Source organism: Coptis chinensis, chromosome 3, assembly GCF_015680905.1.
Source record: "Coptis chinensis isolate HL-2020 chromosome 3, ASM1568090v1, whole genome shotgun sequence".
NCBI lineage: Eukaryota > Viridiplantae > Streptophyta > Magnoliopsida > Ranunculales > Ranunculaceae > Coptis > Coptis chinensis.
The window spans coordinates 42,481,454-42,499,141 of NC_141458.1; the positions used below are offsets into that span (position 1 = coordinate 42,481,454).

Below are 17,688 nucleotides of genomic sequence, written 5' to 3' on the forward strand. Positions count from 1 at the left end.
AAAAGAGATGGCCTACCAGCTCCTCCTTACACCAAATTAAGAGGTGGCAATCATTAAGCCAAGTTCATGAAATATACACACATGTCCCGCTTCCACTTCCTTCTTAAACCATCTGAATGAAAACAAATTTGTTAATTTGTTATGCTACTAAGTGACAAAACCATACAATGATACCATGCTCTACAACATAATTTTAATAAGTGAAATCCACTACCAAAATGATGATAATCACCAACCAAAGCACAAGCGGCTTCAATAATTGTATGACCAAACTATATATGCGGATTTCATTTATAAGATATTACCCAATAAAAATGCAAATTAATTTTAGAATTTACTTAAACGCAAGACACTGCACGACACGATGTGGAACTTATTTCAGCAACGTTCTTTCTAAAAGAATGGAATAAGGCACAAATATTTCTAGAATAGTAAATTACATACCAAAATTAAGTTCATAGAATTGGAGTATTCTTTTGGTCCCCATACTCCAAGAATAGGGGACCCAACGATTTTTTTAGAAATAGGATAATCAAAGTGTTTGCTTGTGCGTAAGTGACTATACTTCTAAAACCGATTTATGTACAACCTCCATATCTTATTCCTTCAGTCCAGTTTTTTATTAAGCCACTAAGAAAAATTGTAAAACAAATACCTTGCTCGATACAAACGAATGGGTTTCTGCATGTCTCGCTTGTTACAACCATGCCGGGCCACTACCGACTACTATGATCGTCATCATGGGCCAATTAAGCGGCAAGTTAAAACCTAATTGATAAGAGCCAAAAACTGTAGTTTTAACCCCTTAATAATCATCTTTGTTAGACCAATTATGTGAATAATAAGTAAGAGTTAATCGATTACGTATTTTTATGCATTTCGGGCTTCAAAGTCCATTATGTGCGTAAATGTGCCGCTTTAGCGAGATAAAGGAGCAAAAGTCGTGAGAACTTCCGAATGCCATATCTTTGGACTCAGACCTCGGATTGAGGCCTACCTTATGTCAAAACGACCGGCTCGGAAAGAGCTTCGCAATGGTCCAAGCCTTGACCCAATCAGAGGAGCAGAAGTGGACGAAAAGTCTATGGAATCCAACTGCAGCTGAAGAGGCCTTTTGGATTGAAAAGAATTGGGTTTTGGGCCGATTCTTCGGCCCAAAACATGGCTCCAAGCCCATGCACGATTTTTGGATCTGGATGTATAAAAACAAAAGCTTGACTCAGTGTTAATGGCAGTCAGGGGCAGTTAGGTTAGGTAGATAGTTAGACCTAGATTAGTTAGCCTCCATTAATTAGTTTTAGAACTTAGTTTAATTAGTTTCAATTCATTGTAGTAGATTAAACCTTTGAATCTTGTTCTTCATTTGATTAGATCAATAAAGTAGTATTTTTTATCAATTTCGATTTTGTCATTTCCATTTCTAGATCTAATTTCAATTCTTGTTCTTATTTCATTTTAGTCATTAATTTAGATTTCATTATTGTTTAAATTAGTAAATTTCAATGCTTTATATTATGTTTAGATTTAATTTAAATGGAAATGATTGCGGAATGATTCAATGTAGGTAAACTATACATTTTACTTTTATCAAATGGCGCCGCTGCCATCTTAGTTACACTTTAACATTGTTTTCATAGTAGAAGTAGTCATTTTAAGTCCCATTAAACCCACCCACCCTTGTTTGTTTCATCTTTGTGGTTTGCCCGGTTCGGCGTTGACAAATTCGAGAAAAAATACGCGCCGAAGGAGAGGAGACGACCGCACTAAGTTCTTGGAATTTCGGTTCTACCAAAGCCAGCGCTTCATACCAAAGCGACCAGCGCCAAACATGTAATTGAATTTACATCGAAGCGACCGACCCATTTGGAGCGACCATAATTTAAAAAAACACGTAATTTGATTAATTACTTTCGAGGAAGGAAGCGCTATCTGGCAGCTTGGCGGCTGATGTTAAAATTTCGGATTTCCACGGTTTTGATTCAAACTTTGATCTTTCATATTTTTCGGTGTTCTAATCTCTTATATACACCGAACACGCATGCCACACAAGACGCTATTCATAAGCAAAGCAAGGACGCTTATCAGGTATTCCTTTCTTCCACATTCTCGCGATCTCTCGTTAGAGGTTTATACTAGTATATCGAATTGTTTGGAGTGTTGCATGTTTAGTTAAGTTCGACTTAGTCTTGCATGAGATTAAGGTCCGGCCGAACAAAACACCGAGCGTAAATACACAACAACATCAACAATCAAATCTATCTAGTATACCACCCACTACACCTCTAACTACTATTTCACACACACCACCCGATATAATGGGGAAGAAAGAGAGACTCCTCTCTCGGACTTCTACAAAGCCTTGAGCGATAGCCCCAAATCTTACATCGTTCTAGCGGACCAAATGGGGATTTTGAATCCCTCCAAATATTTTAATTTGTTACCCGTTTTTCATGGTTTAGACCATGAAAAACCTTATCGACATTACGCGTAGGATTGAACAAGTCCTAACAACATTCCACCATCCTACGGTTGGTGCGGAACAAATTAAATTAAGGGTATTCCCTTTCACCTTAGCCGATAAAAAGCGTCTTGGTTAACCGCCTGCCCAAGCCTAATTCTCGTGGACTCGTGGGCTAAACTTGTTCAATTTGTTTATGGAACATTTTACCCACCCCTAAAGACGGATGAGATGCTTTCCAAGATTCATTTCTTTCGACAAAATCCTCATGAATCATTTTCAGAGGCTTGGAATCGTTTCACCGATCTGCTTATAGAGTGTCCACACCATAACCTAGCAAAAGACACGTTAGTTCGATTTGCCTTTTCAAAGGACTTCAACATCACCATAAAGAAGTCCTTGACATAATGAATGGGGGTAGTTTCTTAAGCAAAGGAGCCTGGGAGGCTTATAAATTTTTAGAAGACCAAACTAAAGCGAAATAATAATTGGGGGTAGTGACGATTACTCCGCTCCGCTAGTTCTTCTTCAACAGTTAAGGGCCCGGTATGTTTGAAATTAAACACGATTCGAGCTTAAAACTCTAATCGAATCACTCACTAAAAGGTAGAGGCCATTTCGTACAACAAAAGCCTATCCCCGCCATGAATGTAAATTCAAACCCATGTAGTTTCATTTGGAGTCCCGAGCATCCCGACTCCCATCGTCCTATAGCCTATGAACAGGCTTGTTCCATTAATAGTGAACCTAACGCCCTTGGGAGACAAAATCCCAACTCCGGTTGGAGAAATAACCAACAAGTCACACCTCAAGGGTACAATAATCAATATGTTAGGCCAACGAACGGCTTTTAACCAAGCTCCACTCACGACAAAGGATTGTGGTCGGGGTAATTTTAATAATTATAACAACCAAGTGCAACCTCGACAAGGTCAAGCACAAGGTTAAGGTAATTATAATAATTATAATGCTAATAGAGGTATCGTTAGGTCAATAATAATTATCAAAATCCACCAATAAATAATTCACGTGAAATAGTTCCAAATACACCACCGCGGACTACTACACCCACACAACCGATCGCCTTTGACACCTTCATACAAGTGAGCCAAAACTTTTCCAAACCATGGCTCAATCTAACCAACAGCTTCTACAATCCGTTAATAATTTAACCCAACAGGTTGGCTCAAGATAAAGCCCAAAACCAAGGTGTGTTGCCAGTCACGCAATACCTAATCCTAAAACAACAAACACGACCTTTGAGGTAACCGATAATACTAGTAATGAATATGAAAATGTAGGTGAGATAAATGCCATCAAAACTCCTGGATTCGGCAGAGTGGTTGATAACAAGGTAACTATGCCTATAGTTACCCCACCAAGAACCCTACACCTACTAGTTTACTAGATACCGAAATAGAAACTGAAGAGCCTACCTTTGTAGAGGTACCGGTTACAACACAACCTAAGAAATAGAAAGCCCGCGGTTAAACATCCAGATGATACCATTGCTAAATATAGACGAAACCACCGTTTAAACAAAAATTAGCCATGTTAACTAGGGATACAAATTATGAGGAGATTAGGGACGTTTTCAAGAATCTAACTATAAACCTTCCCTTCCTCGAAGCTATTAAAAGCTACCACATCATGCTAAGTTTCTTAAGGAATTGTGTACTACTAGGCTAAGACAAATATACCAAAAGACGCCTTTTAACGACAATTCCCAACCTTATCGCACATAATGGAATTGTTAAGTACAAGGACCCCGGTAGATCTACTATACAATGCACCTTAGGAGATTCCTATCTGACGACGGCGTTATTAGACACGGGGGCTAGTGTTAACTTACTCCCATTTTATTTGTATAGACAAATAGGTCTAGACAAAATGCAACCCACTAAAATGGCGTTGTAATTAGCCGATCGGTCTATTAAGTATCCTAAGGGTGTAGTCGAAAATGTGGCTTTGGTAAAAGTTCAGGATTTCTACTATCCCGGCTGATTTTATAGTCCTCGTCTGAGAAGTCGCTAACGACTCGTCCCGATCATTTTAGGGCGCCCTTTCCTCGGCAACCGCCAATGCGCTCATTAATTGCCGTGGATGGTTCAATGTCCATGTCTTTTGGCCATCTTGTCATTTGAAGTCAATGTTTTAAAACAAGGACACAATTTACCGATTCGCCTACATGGATGGAGAGGTTAGCATGATCGAAAGCGTTGTTCGAGATTATTTCAACAACCACGTTCCCCGATAGTCATATGCCCAAAATTCTTTCCTTTGGAAAGTTAGACTCCAACATTTTCATCCCTACACTAGTCGATACACATATTATTGATGAGGAAGGGATAGATGATTTTCTCAAAGATGTAGAGGACTACCATAGTAATGTGGATATGACCAATCTAGATGAGGAATTCGATGAGTTTTTTCGAGTAGGTGACAATTCACCCTATCAAGAACTAACTTGCACAACATCCACCTCGATTCCCCTCCTTCCACCCTTTCAAAGGAATCTCGAGTTTGCACTCGATCCTTTTTTTCTCCCGTGCTTCATAATTTTTAAATCCTCCTAGCAAAACGATACTTCCGGAAGGACAAACTATTTGACACCTTCATTTTCAGAATTTAGACGGACCACCACTACACACACAATGAATGAGTGATTGCTAAAACCACATCCTCATTATTGTGCGGTGCTGTCTTTCTACAACTTATCCATATCCACCATATTCTCCACAACCATTCACTTTTCCACACTTATTTACTAGAACACCCACTCATTCAAAAATTAAAAAGAAGGTGCATGATAGGTTACACAATAGGGTAATCCGACTTCGTTTTCATTCCACTAGGTTGCGTCGTAGAAAATCTTGGTGCTTGATTGTGTTTGGATATGTTTTCTGTGATATTTATTTATGGAATGATCCACAACTATTTCGGTTGTTGATATATGATCAACTGCATGTTCATACATATGTTTTAGATAAAGTCTTGAGTATCTGACTATAAACGACTCAATTTCTGTGTTTGGTGCATTTCCTTTCACTTTAATATAATGGTGAGTGCACCATTAAGGTAACCGGGCCCTCCCTATGGAGTGTGTGGCTGTAAGTACCGGATCCTAAGTCCACGGTTCACATAGTTCCGCGTTTTCCACTTCTTGCATGTTTTTCTATGGTGGATTTTTGAGTTATGTTTCTCTATGGTGTGAATTATGTCTTTATTGCTTATTGTTTTTCCTTCTAAAATAAATAAAAAATAAAAAATATATAAATAAACATAGTAATCTAGGAAGTCGGGAATCGACTTTAAAAGACCCATCGCTAAAAACAAATTTTCTAAGCTTTGTAAAAAAATTTGTTTGGGGGGTGTTAAATGTTCCATTACTAAAATGTTTATGTCCCATTACAGTTGCTTAGGCGTTTTATTGTATTATGATTGGATTGACATAATCTATTAATTTAGAGTTCATTCGCTTAAGATAACTTACGTCATGCACGCACTTCGAGGCGTTATCCACTATCTCGTATGTCATCCGAAGTCGGAATAGAGTGTTTTATGGATCATTGGATAGGAAATTCTCTCCTGATCATTTCCATATCTCATTCGCAAAAATCGGACCGGTAACGAAGCGGGAATTTTGATTTGAAGTTCGCGAAAAAATCGAAAAAATCAAAAATTTCGATTTTGGGCTTGGGCCCAACTCGCTCCCAACCCGCGCCCACGGCCAGCGCGACCGCGCCCTTACCTTTAGCTACAGTTCATCGTTTTCATCTTCCATTCTGCCATTAACAAAGCTCCAAAACCTAAAACAAAATAAAAATTAAAAAGAAAATACAATAAACCCAATTCAAAAATCAAACTAAAAACCCCCAAATCTTCTCTCAAACCAAACCACCACAACCCCCACCGATTTAAATAACAAAACCCAATCAAATTTACAAATTTTTTTGCTGCCTCCTACACCACCACTCCACCACCACATTGTTCTTCAAAGTCGGTCAAGTTAAACCACCACCACCACATCACATTTTAAACCCCCACTCCATTCCAAACACTAGATGGCTCAACAACGAATTATACCGAGCAAGTTTTGAAGCTTGGTCGACCACTTCGCCGGAGTTTTACGGTGTGAAATGGCTAGTAGAGACTGGAATAGTCTCGGTCTTTCGACCAAAGCCTTCTACCACGAAGACTTGGTCCGACGATTCTACAACACCAGGGAATTGGAGGAGAGTAGGATTTTTGTGTTGGTAAGGAAGAAGAGGAGGGAGTTGACTACTGGACTGTTGGGGGGATTGGTCGGAATGTCCTAGGGAAGGACAAGGTCGGTGACATCGGTCCGACCTGCCTCCACCCTCTTATGGGTACTCCAGAGCGGAAATACAATTACGTATCTTGGAGTTTTTCTTTGAGCATGATTAGGGGTCGGAAAGTCTTTGGCACCTCTTCTGTGTTAATCACCAAGATCATCTTGAAGATGAAAGCAGCTCGGCGCCCGAGAGGATTTACATTACCCCCGACCGTAACACGCGTATCTATAGGGAGTGTGTCCAACAAGTTTGGAGGAGGCTGAGGATAGAGAAGAAGAAGAAGAGGATGGTGGAGCTGAGAATGAAGAGGAGGTGGGGGACATCGGGATGCCTCGGGATGAGGCGGACTTGACCTGTTTTTGACGCAGATGCCCTCGTCGCGGTGTTGGTCGATCGCAACGCATGGCTGTGCTTCATAGGGGCATCGTTCACTAAACACTATCTGTCAGACCTCCGGACTCGACAGGCTGACTATTCATCACAACCGAGATCCGCACCCGGAGAGAGGATGAGAGATGGGAACAAGCGCAGGGGAGATGGAAGCCAGCGCCGGTTTAGAGTGGAGATGCTTGCACGCTTCCCACCTCATACGGACTCGCGCCGAGGACACAACTTTGAGGCATGAGCATCGTCCGACGGAAGGCTACCGTCGCTTTGGACCTTCAGAGCCCAGGGAGCCACCACTAGAGTGTGCCCTCCGCCACCGATGGCGCAGGTGTTTAGAGAGTCGCGAGGATTGACTAGTAGTTGTTGTTTTATTTATTTTTGTTGTTTTTATTGTAATGTAACTTTTATTTCAGTAATTTGAATTTTGTAGTGGTACTCCGAATGAAATTTTAATATAAGGGCTTATTTTCATTATGCATGGTTGTTTCATATTGACCCCACCTTCCCAACTTGTTTGGGGGTGGTTTTATCAATTCAAGCATTATTTTTGTATAACCCTCGTATTATAATTTATTGCGGAGTCAAGGTGAAAATATGGTTGTTTAGGCAGAAATATGATTAAGTATCATTGTAGGATGAAATCTAGATTAAATAGGTACATTCTATCATTAAATCATCCTAAAAGATACTGGGTTTGAAGTAGAATCCAGGATATGAGTTGTTTCCGTTTTCGGGTTTGGAAATATTAGGATTTCCGGAAACTGCCGTAATTAGTTTTGGCAACTTTCCGACCCATTTTAGCAACTTAAAACCTATATAAACTTGATACAATCTATCCTCACAACTCACACTACACCTAAACTCCATCACGCACCTTTCACACCCGCGATTCCCATTTTTCGTCTCCATTTTTGCAAATCAAGAATCCGAAACGCCCAGCGCCGGAGGAAGTCTCGAAATCGACTTTAAAAGACCTATTGCTAAAACAAATTTTCTAAGCCGTTGTAAAAAAAAATTTGTTTGGGGTGGGGTGTTAAATGTTCCGATACTAAAATGTTTTATGTCCCATTAGAGTTGCTTAGGCCGCTTTTTTATTGTATTACGATTCGAGTGACATAATCTATTAATTTAGAGTTCATTCGTTCGCATAACTTACGTCATGCACGCACTTCGAGGCATTTTCCACTATCTCGTATGTCACCTGAAGTCGGAATAGAGTGTTTTATGGATCATTGGATAGGAAATTCTCTCCTGATCATTTCCATATCTCATTCGCAAAAATCGGACCGGTAACGAAGCGGGAATTTTGAATTGAAGTTCGCGAAAAAATCAAAAAAAAAAATCAAAAATTTCGATTTTGGGCTTGGGCCCAACCCGCGCCCACGACCAGCGCGCTCGCGCCCTTACCTTCTCACGAACAGTTCATCGTTTTCATCTTCCACCGCCATTAAAAAAGCTCCAAAACCCTAACAAAAATAAAAATTAAAAAGAAAATCACAATAACTCTCGCCAACCATCAAAGATCCAATTCAAATCTCCTCTAAAACTAAAACCACACCACCTCCACCAATTTAACCCAACAAAAACCACCGAAAATATCAAAAATTGGTGCTGCCGCGCCACCACATCACCTCCACCATCGTTTTTTATCAGTAAGGTTTTTCCTCATTACTCCTACACCTTCTACAAACCCCAAACCGTATTCAAACTTCAAATGGCTCAACAACGCCGAATTATACCGGAGCAAGTTTTCACTGCCGACCACTTCGCGCCGTTTTACGGTGACGAAATGGCTAGTAGAGACTGGGGTAGTTTGTGGTACTCGACCGAAGCCTTCTACCATGAAGACTTGGTCCGACGGTTCTACAACACCAGGGAGTTGGAGGGGAGTAGGATTTTTGTGATGGTAAGAAAGAAGAGGAGGGAGTTGACTACTGGACTGTTGGCTGAGATTCTAGGCATTCCGCCTAGAATCCATCTGGATGCCACTCTACAGGAGCCCCAGTTTGACGGGGTAGAGCCTCTGATGGGCGTGACTGTCATCAATGGGAGCTACAATACAAACTCCCATTGTGTTCGCCAGGCATCCCTCAGGACCAACCAACCGGGCTACGCAGCCCCAGTGGATCGGGTCGGAATGTCCTAGGGAAGGACAAGGTCGGTGACATCGGTCCGACCTGCCTCCATCGCCTTATGGGTACTCCGGGAGCGTAAGTCACGATTTCTGTATCTTGGAGTTTTCTTTGAGCATGATTAGGGGGTCGGAAAGTCTTTGGCACCTCTTCCCGTGTTAATCACCAAGATCATCCGAAGATGAAAGCGACTCCCGCCCCGATGGGATTTACATTACCCCGCACCGTAACACGCGCGTATCTATATAGGAGTGTGTCCAACAAGTTTGGAGGAGGGCTGAGGATAGAGAAGAAGAAGAAGAGGATGGTGGAGCTGAGAATGAAGAGGAGGTCGGGGACATCGGGATGCCTCCGAGGATGAGGAAGAGTTGACTGCTTTGATGCAGATGCCTTCCGAGGTGTTGGTCGATCGGAACGCATGGCTATGCTTCATAGGGGCATCGCGCTCACTAAACACTATCTGTCAGACCTCCGGACTCGACAGCGACTATTCATCACAACTTCGAGATCCGCACCCCGAGAGAGGATGAGAGATGGGAACGGGGAGGGTGAGATGGAGGCCCAGCGCCCGGTTTAGAGTGGATATGCTTGCACGCTTTCCCACCTCATCATACTCGCTTCGAGGACACAGCTACGAGGCATGAGCGTCGCCGACGAAGGATCGACTACATCTTTGGACCGGAGCCGAGGGAGCCACCACTAGAGAGTGTGCCCCCCGCCACCAATGGCGAGGTGTTTAGAGAGTCCGAGGATTGATAGTGGTTGTTGTTTTATTTATTTTTGTTGTTTTATTGTAATGTAACTTTTATTTTCAGATTTTGAATTTTGTAGTGAAAGGTACTCAATGAAATTTTAATATAAGGGGTTATTTTCAGTATGTGTGGTTGTTTCATATTGATCCCACCTTCCCAACTTGTTTTGGGGTGGTTTTATCAATTCAAGCTTTATTTTTATATAACCCTAGTGTTAGAATTTATATTAAGGAGTCAAGGTGAAAATATGGTTGTTTAGGCAGAAATATGATTAAGTATCATTGTAGGATGAAATCTAGATTAAATAGGTACATTCAATCATATAATCAACCTAAAAGATAACGGGTTTGAATTAGAATCAAGAAAATGAGTTGTTCCCGTTTTGGGTTTGGAAATTTTAGGATTTCCTGAACCGCCGTAATTAGTTTTGGCAACTTTCCCACCCATTTTAGCAACCTAAAACCTATATAAACTTGATACAATCTATCCTCACAACTCACACTACACCTAAACTCCATCACGCGACCTTTCACACCCCCTGATTCCCACGTTTCGCCTCCATTTTTGCAAATCTGAATCCTCGAAGCGCCATGCGGAAGGCCGCTCTACACTTCTCGACGAAAATTTTACTTTCAGCCGCCAGCCAAGGCAAAGCAGCGACTTCGCTTAAAACACTGGAATTCCAAAATACAAAAGCGACTTCGCGCCTAGTTGAGCCTTTCGGCATACCGACTTCGCGTGGACCAGAAATTTTCCAGTTTTTCGCCAGAGTAGTACCCGGTTGTTTTGCGGCCTGTTCCAGGCGTAGTTTTGAGATGACATCTCCTATAATAATACCGAACAGTCTTTCAAGATTTGTTCCAAAGCACTACTTACGGTGCTTGGTTTGCGAGGTGATCATATACGTTGGGTGGGAACCTCTTATGGTAAGACCGGCTGAACTTTATTCTCCAAAGACTTGCATCTTATTTTTATAATAACGCATTTTCTTTGAGAGACCGGACGGAGAACAAGTGTTCTCCATCAACATTGAAAATGAACCAATGGAAATTACCGTGTTCTTGCTAGCATTTGTTCTTGGACTTGCTATGCCCGCTGAGATACAAGAGCCATGGTGCTATTGGGTCGATAATATGCATGTCTACACTTATATGAGTTTTTGCACGAGGCTTATGGGGCAGGCATTTTTCCAGATTGAGGACCAAGGGGACTATAACGTTGCCCTTGGTAGCCCTGGGTCCATGAACATAGGAACTGTTATGTTTTGGATTATGCTAAACATTTTAGGGGAATGGCGTTTTTCTTCCTCGTGGAATGACGCCACTTGCGCCGCTTTTCCTTGCTTTAGCCACGGGGCCGGTTCTATGACCTTCCTTAACTTTGATGTCTAGTTTAGCACGAGCGATACCATGAGGCATAAGTACCTTCTTATGCCTATTCTAATTTCAACGATTATGCTATGTTTCTTTTCCTGCTTTTTTGTACACGCTTCACGGATTGGATTAGGTAGGTAGACGCGGTCGCGACCCACCAATTGTCTTATTCGATCTTTCCGTGCAATGACTTGGCAAAGGTGGCGGATACAACCTCACCAGGTTGCACCCTACACCCCATCAGGACCAAGTGGCACTTAATAGGTTAGCAACCATAGATGATAAATGGCGTGAAGCCCGGCAAATTATCATAGCATTGCAGGGGCTGAAGGAGCCTCACTTCTTTATAGAAGTAGAGGATGACTAATATGACTTAATAAACGGGAGTGGAGGTAAGTTTTAGTTTCTGTTAGTGTCCGCTTATGTCCCAAGCAATTTCATTCTTTTAACCCCATAATGGGTAGAACTTCGTGATAGAGTTGAGTCAGTTTTATTTCCTATATTAGTACGCGTTCTAACTTTGTTTTGCAGATGTTCCCGAATTTCACGCGCTTCAATGGTGGTTTTTACTACCCTCTTTATTTAAATGCTTTGAGGACAAAACATGCTTCTTGTTTGGGGGCATAGAAACACGTGTAATTAAGACATCCGCTAGGATATAAATATGTATAATATGCATTTGTTTTCTAGTTAAAATTTCAAAAATTTAAAAATATAAATAAATAAGTTATGCTATACACTTAGGAATATTGGTATTGTTTCTTTCTCCATGCTCTTAACAATCTAGAAGTCTCAACGAGTCAGTTTTGTTGGGAGGAATAATTGTTAGAAACTTAGGTTAATATATAGGTAATAATCTTTACATCTATCTATAAATATATTACATGAGTATCTATGATTGTTAGCAAGAAGTTTTCAAATCTAGGCTAGAGTACTTATTCTACAAATCCTCGTGGAGAATATAGCCTAAAGCCTTATATGAGTGAAACATTTGAGAAAGGACACAAGGGAGAAGTAAAACGGATAGAGAAATCACACGCCCACTTGTTTGATCACTAAACCATATCCTAAGCGAGAATTTAGGCCCTCTTTGGATCGATATAGCCAGAAATTCAAACCTATGAATTATTTTCCGCTTAGTCAGCCCCTAATCGAGCCTTTCATTAGCCCTTCCATAAACCACAATTCCTTTACCCTCGTTACAAAAACAAAACAAAAAAAAAAAAATAAATCAACCTACCCAATTTAGAATAAGTCCGAGAATAGAATGATGAAGAAAGAAGAAGAGAAAACATGTGTAAACAAAAATTAGTTAGTGCTTGGAAAATAAAGAAAATAAGTTTCCATCCAAAGAAAAGAAAAATAAAAATAGAAATAAAATAAAAACTCCAAAAAATAGAATAAAAGGGAGTCAAAAGCCAAAGAAAAAAAAAAAAAATATGGCTAAGGATGGAAACAAAGTGTAGAAGCAAAAGTAAATAACAAGGTTTTTCTAGTTACATAATATGAAGACTCTATTATCTCGGACTTGTCCTTTTGAATATCCATTTCCTTCCTTCTTAAACCATCTCCTAATCCCCGTAACACCTAATAAAGACCTCTAGCTCAATTAGGAATAGGTTAGTGTGATAGTAAGTGGCGATGTGTTTGATCGACTCGAACTCTGTGTGTCATTGAGATTGTAAGGTAAAGTGTGCCCAATCGTATTAATCGGAGTAGCTTAAACTTGAGTGGAAAAATCAGAGTGTTGTTTCTTGACTATTATTGTGAGAACCTACTTAAGGACGCTTATTCCGAAGTTCTCGAAACAAACCCCGCTAAACATTTTATAGTACTACTCATCAGGTATATGTTTATTGTAGATGATAGATTATTATGCATATATTAACTTAGGGTTTCTGACTTGGTTATTCTTATTCAATTGCTAGAGAGATGTATAGATAGTTGAGCATGAATAAGGAAACAATAGTTTTATTTTCTTAGTCGCCAGAAGTATAGATGAAGTTTGTGAGTACCTTCATCGAAAACTCTCACGAGGCTATAACTCGCCTACTAGGGAATTCCTAGTGGTTTAAGGCCTTGTTGCATATGGTCAATGCAATCGCACTCAATAAACGAGAGTAGTTAGAACTCCATTTTTGGTCACTTATTCTAATTTCTCATCTTTGCTTGAGGACAAGCAAAATGTCGTTTGGGGGTGGTTTGATAAGAGCCCAAAACTGTAGTTTTAACCCCTTAATAATCATAATTGTTAGACCAATTATGTGAATAATAAGTAAGAGTTAACACTCGATTACGTGTTTTTATGCATTTCGGGCTTCAAAGTCCATTATGTGCGAGAAATGTGCCACTTTAGCGAGATAAAGGAGCAAAAGTCGTAAGAACTTCCGAATGCCATATCTTTGGACTCAGACCTCGGATTGAGGCCTACCTTATGTCAAAACGACCGGCTCGGAAAGAGCTTCGCAATGGTCCAAGCCTTGACCCAATCAGAGGAGCAGAAGTGGACGAAAAGTCTGTGGAAGCTAACTGCAGCTGAAGAGGCCTTTTTGGACTGAAAGAATTGGGTTTTGGGCCTGATTCTTCGCCCAAAACATGGCTCTAAGCCCATGCACGATTTTTGGATCTGGATGTATAAAACAAAAGCTTGACTCGGTGTTAATGGCAGTCGGGGGCTTAGTTAGGTTAGGTAGATAGTTAGACCTAGATTAGTTAGCCTCCATTAATTAGTTTTAGAACTTAGTTTAATTAGTTTCAATTCATTGTAGTAGATTAAACCTTTGAATCTTGTTCTTCATTTGATTAGATCAATAAAGTAGTATTTTTTATCAATTTCGATTTTGTCATTTCCATTTCTAGATCTAATTTCAATTCTTGTTCTTATTTCATTTTAGTCATTAATTTAGATTTCATTATTGTTTAAATTAGTAAATTTCAATGCTTTATATTATGTTTAGATTTAATTTAAATGGAAATGATTGCGGAATGATTCAAGGCTAAACCTCCATTAGAGGGGGTTGTTGAAACCTTGATGAAAGCTTGATTCCAATTATCGGAGATTGTCGTAATTTCCTTTCCACTCTAGAAACGTTTAGTTCACCATGAGAATGAGTTTAATCGTTCACATGCTAATTATTAATTGGTAGAAATGCCATGTGTAATTAGGGATTAGGAAGAACCGATTGTTTGCGCAGCGATTCAATTCGGATTACTTACAACTCGCCGCTAGTGGATTAAGTTGAGTTAAGGTGGAATCAATCCCCTCTAACTCCTTAACATCGAATCAACGTAGCATTCCCCTTAGTTGTCCGGATAGTCGACTAGTTGCATTTCGTGGGTAGTTGCATCGTAGTCTAATTCCCCTTCGTAAAGCTCTCATTGACTTAAGACTGATTTCTTAGACTTAGAAAACAATCCATGCTAGGGAACTAGGAGTGGAACGAACTTCTTACTCCACATAGTGCAATTTGCATTGAGAGTAGAAGCTTTGATAATAGAGTGTAAAAGTTTAGTTTTAGTTTACTTACGTTGTGAATTCATCGTTCATTACGTAGGTAAACTATACATTTTACAATTATCACTAACTAAACCCTTCAACAAATTCACAAAAAGAAAAATAACCTAAGTTCCCAAAACTGTAAGGATACTAAGAATACACCAACTGAAAATTCCTTAGCCTTAAATTTCCTTACCTCATCAACAAGTGTTCTTAACTTCTTGACGAAAAAGGCAACTCAATGCCTCAGGTTAGACTATTTCCCTCTCTTCCTAATTAAATTTGTTCCCATGCATATACTCCAAAGGTGTGGGCTGCACACTAAAAGAAAAGCTACTATCTAATTATAAAACAAACCAAATTTAGTACGTAAACAAACCATGTAGCTTTCTCGTAAAAGAAGGAAACATCATTGATCATACCAAGTATAGAAACCAACAGAATACCACTCACTTAGAATTTTCATCAAACACTAAGTGCGCCACTTTAAAGTTCCCAACTCAAATTTGATAAAAACAAAAATACTCTAAAATTAGCTCAAACCTTGAATTTGGACTGAGGGTTTCCAAGCCTTTCCAGCAAACGATTCATTCTTCCCAAATCAAACCCATCATCTGAATTAGTCCCAACACCTTTTTGACACACCAGATTTCTCATAATTGTTTGATTTCTCTGAATAATCTACAAACTCATTCAACTTCGGATCCTCGTTTCGGTAACTTGAAAACCCTCGCAAGAAGCATAGTGAAAATCGAACCATATTGATAAATCTTGCTTATAAATTTGGAAAGGAGAAACCCTTATCTGAATTAAAATACAAACCGAGAAGCTCGCAGGGTTGTCAAGAAGTTCAAGAGCGAATAGTCACGAGACAGTTTTGAGTCCTTTTTTCCGATATAATGAGGGCTTTTGAACATAAAATTTCAAAGGCCACGGTAGATAAGATTTTTTTTTCCCAAATAAAAAATAGCATAAGTTATAAACCACTGTTTGTACGAAACAGTGAGGTACTCTAGTTTAAAAAACACAGATAATTTGAACCGTGGCATATGGCAAACTTGATCCCACGGTTTTCATCGAACTGTGGCATTAGCTAGTAAACAAATAACTATAGAAATTTCTAGCGTGGTATACATGTTTTTGTCACTATTTTTGGTAAAACAGTAGCATAAAACTTCTCACCTACCGTGGTAAATGTGTCATTTTGTAGTAGTGAATAAAATGAAATGACGAAAAATTGAAAAAAAAAATAGAAATGGAGAGATAAGAATAATGTTCCCTTCTTAGATTCTCAACCAATCACTCTCACTCCTTCAATCCATGACGGCGGCACCATTTGAAGTTTTTAGATTGTAGTGAGTATACTTCAAAAAGTTACTACAGAATGACACTTATACCACTGTTTTTAAGTGTGGTATAAATATATTTACCACTGTTATACAACCGTGACAATAGGTGGTGTGGTATATAATAATAGCAAAACTGTGGTATATATGTTTAACGGATACCACGGTTTTTCAAAGAACCGTGGTTTGTAATGCCCATTATATACCATGGTTGTCAACATAACCGTGGCATATAAGCTATTGAAACCGTGGTATATAATTATACTAAACACTACGGTTTATGCCAAACCGTGTATATATATATATATATATATATATATATATATATATAATAATGGTAGTAAATGATCTTCCACTTAAAACCGAACTGCAAGATAACAAAATTTACGCACCGCCTACATACAACATTTCCATCTTCCCAACAAATTCCAAAATGTACAATAAACTATCAAACATTGCAAAAAGATAATAATAATAAAAAACTTCCATTAATTTTTTGAGTGCACTAAGAAAACAAACTTCAAATTCCTTTTCATAAATTAAAAAGGTAAGACTCATAAATTAAACTGGAGGGGTCCGAACATAGCTAAAACTCATCCTCATTCGCTTCCGACTGAAGCACTCCATTTTCCTGGATGAACTGAATAATATCGAGTCGAACACCGTCAAGTTCATCTTGCGTGTATGTCTCCTTCAGTTCTAAATTTGTTATCTGGATGAGTCAAAGCACAACATGTGGAGTTACTATATAAGAATAAGGCGAAGTCATTGAGCCAAATAAAGTGTTTGTCAAAACTTTCGAATACCTTATTTTCAAATGATCCAGTTGAACAAGCTTCTACTATTTCCCTCATAAACTTCATTGTATAATACCCACACTCTGTGCCACCTAGTTGATATGGGCCCTAACACATAGACTCACAACATATGTAAACATATACTTTTCAAAGAAAAAGACAATAATGTGTAGGATTTGTTTACCTTAATTGATCTTGTCCCACTTCAGCGGAACTCATTTCCCATCAACCATTTGCAATGTGAAGACCGCACTTCACAATTAGATAAATGCAAAACATTTAATTCACAAGGTTTAGAGACAACCAATAGAAACTAAGTTACGTTCTATTAAGCGAAACATGATTCACTCCCACATAGTTTGTACATACAGGTTTTCACCTCACACATGGCTGCCAAGAGGTTTGAGAATAGATGCATTGAAAGAGAATCGAAGAAACTAGAAAGATTAAAGCAAAACACCACCAGGTAATAGGGGTAAACAAGTAGGTCCCTCATCAGACGAGTTACTCCATCCATAAATTAACATTTTTTTATGGTAAGGGTGATCAATGATAATCATCAACTTGACACATTATGAAACAAAAAGGAATAAGGTGGTTCGTAGTATCTTCAAAACCGAATTAATATGAA

The 17,688-nt window shown here is 39.3% G+C and overlaps 1 long non-coding RNA gene across 1 annotated transcript; it reads right to left on the bottom strand.

Annotated features, from left to right (window-relative positions):
- Positions 1 to 16,726: 16,726 nt before the first annotated feature.
- On the bottom strand, positions 16,727 to 17,631 carry LOC147509686 (uncharacterized). Its single transcript, XR_015216612.1, has 3 exons — positions 17,242 to 17,631; positions 17,067 to 17,165; positions 16,727 to 16,972 (listed from the first exon to the last, which is right to left on the bottom strand). It is a non-coding gene; the product is annotated as an uncharacterized LOC147509686 (long non-coding RNA).
- Between the last annotated feature and the right edge of the window lie 57 nt (positions 17,632 to 17,688).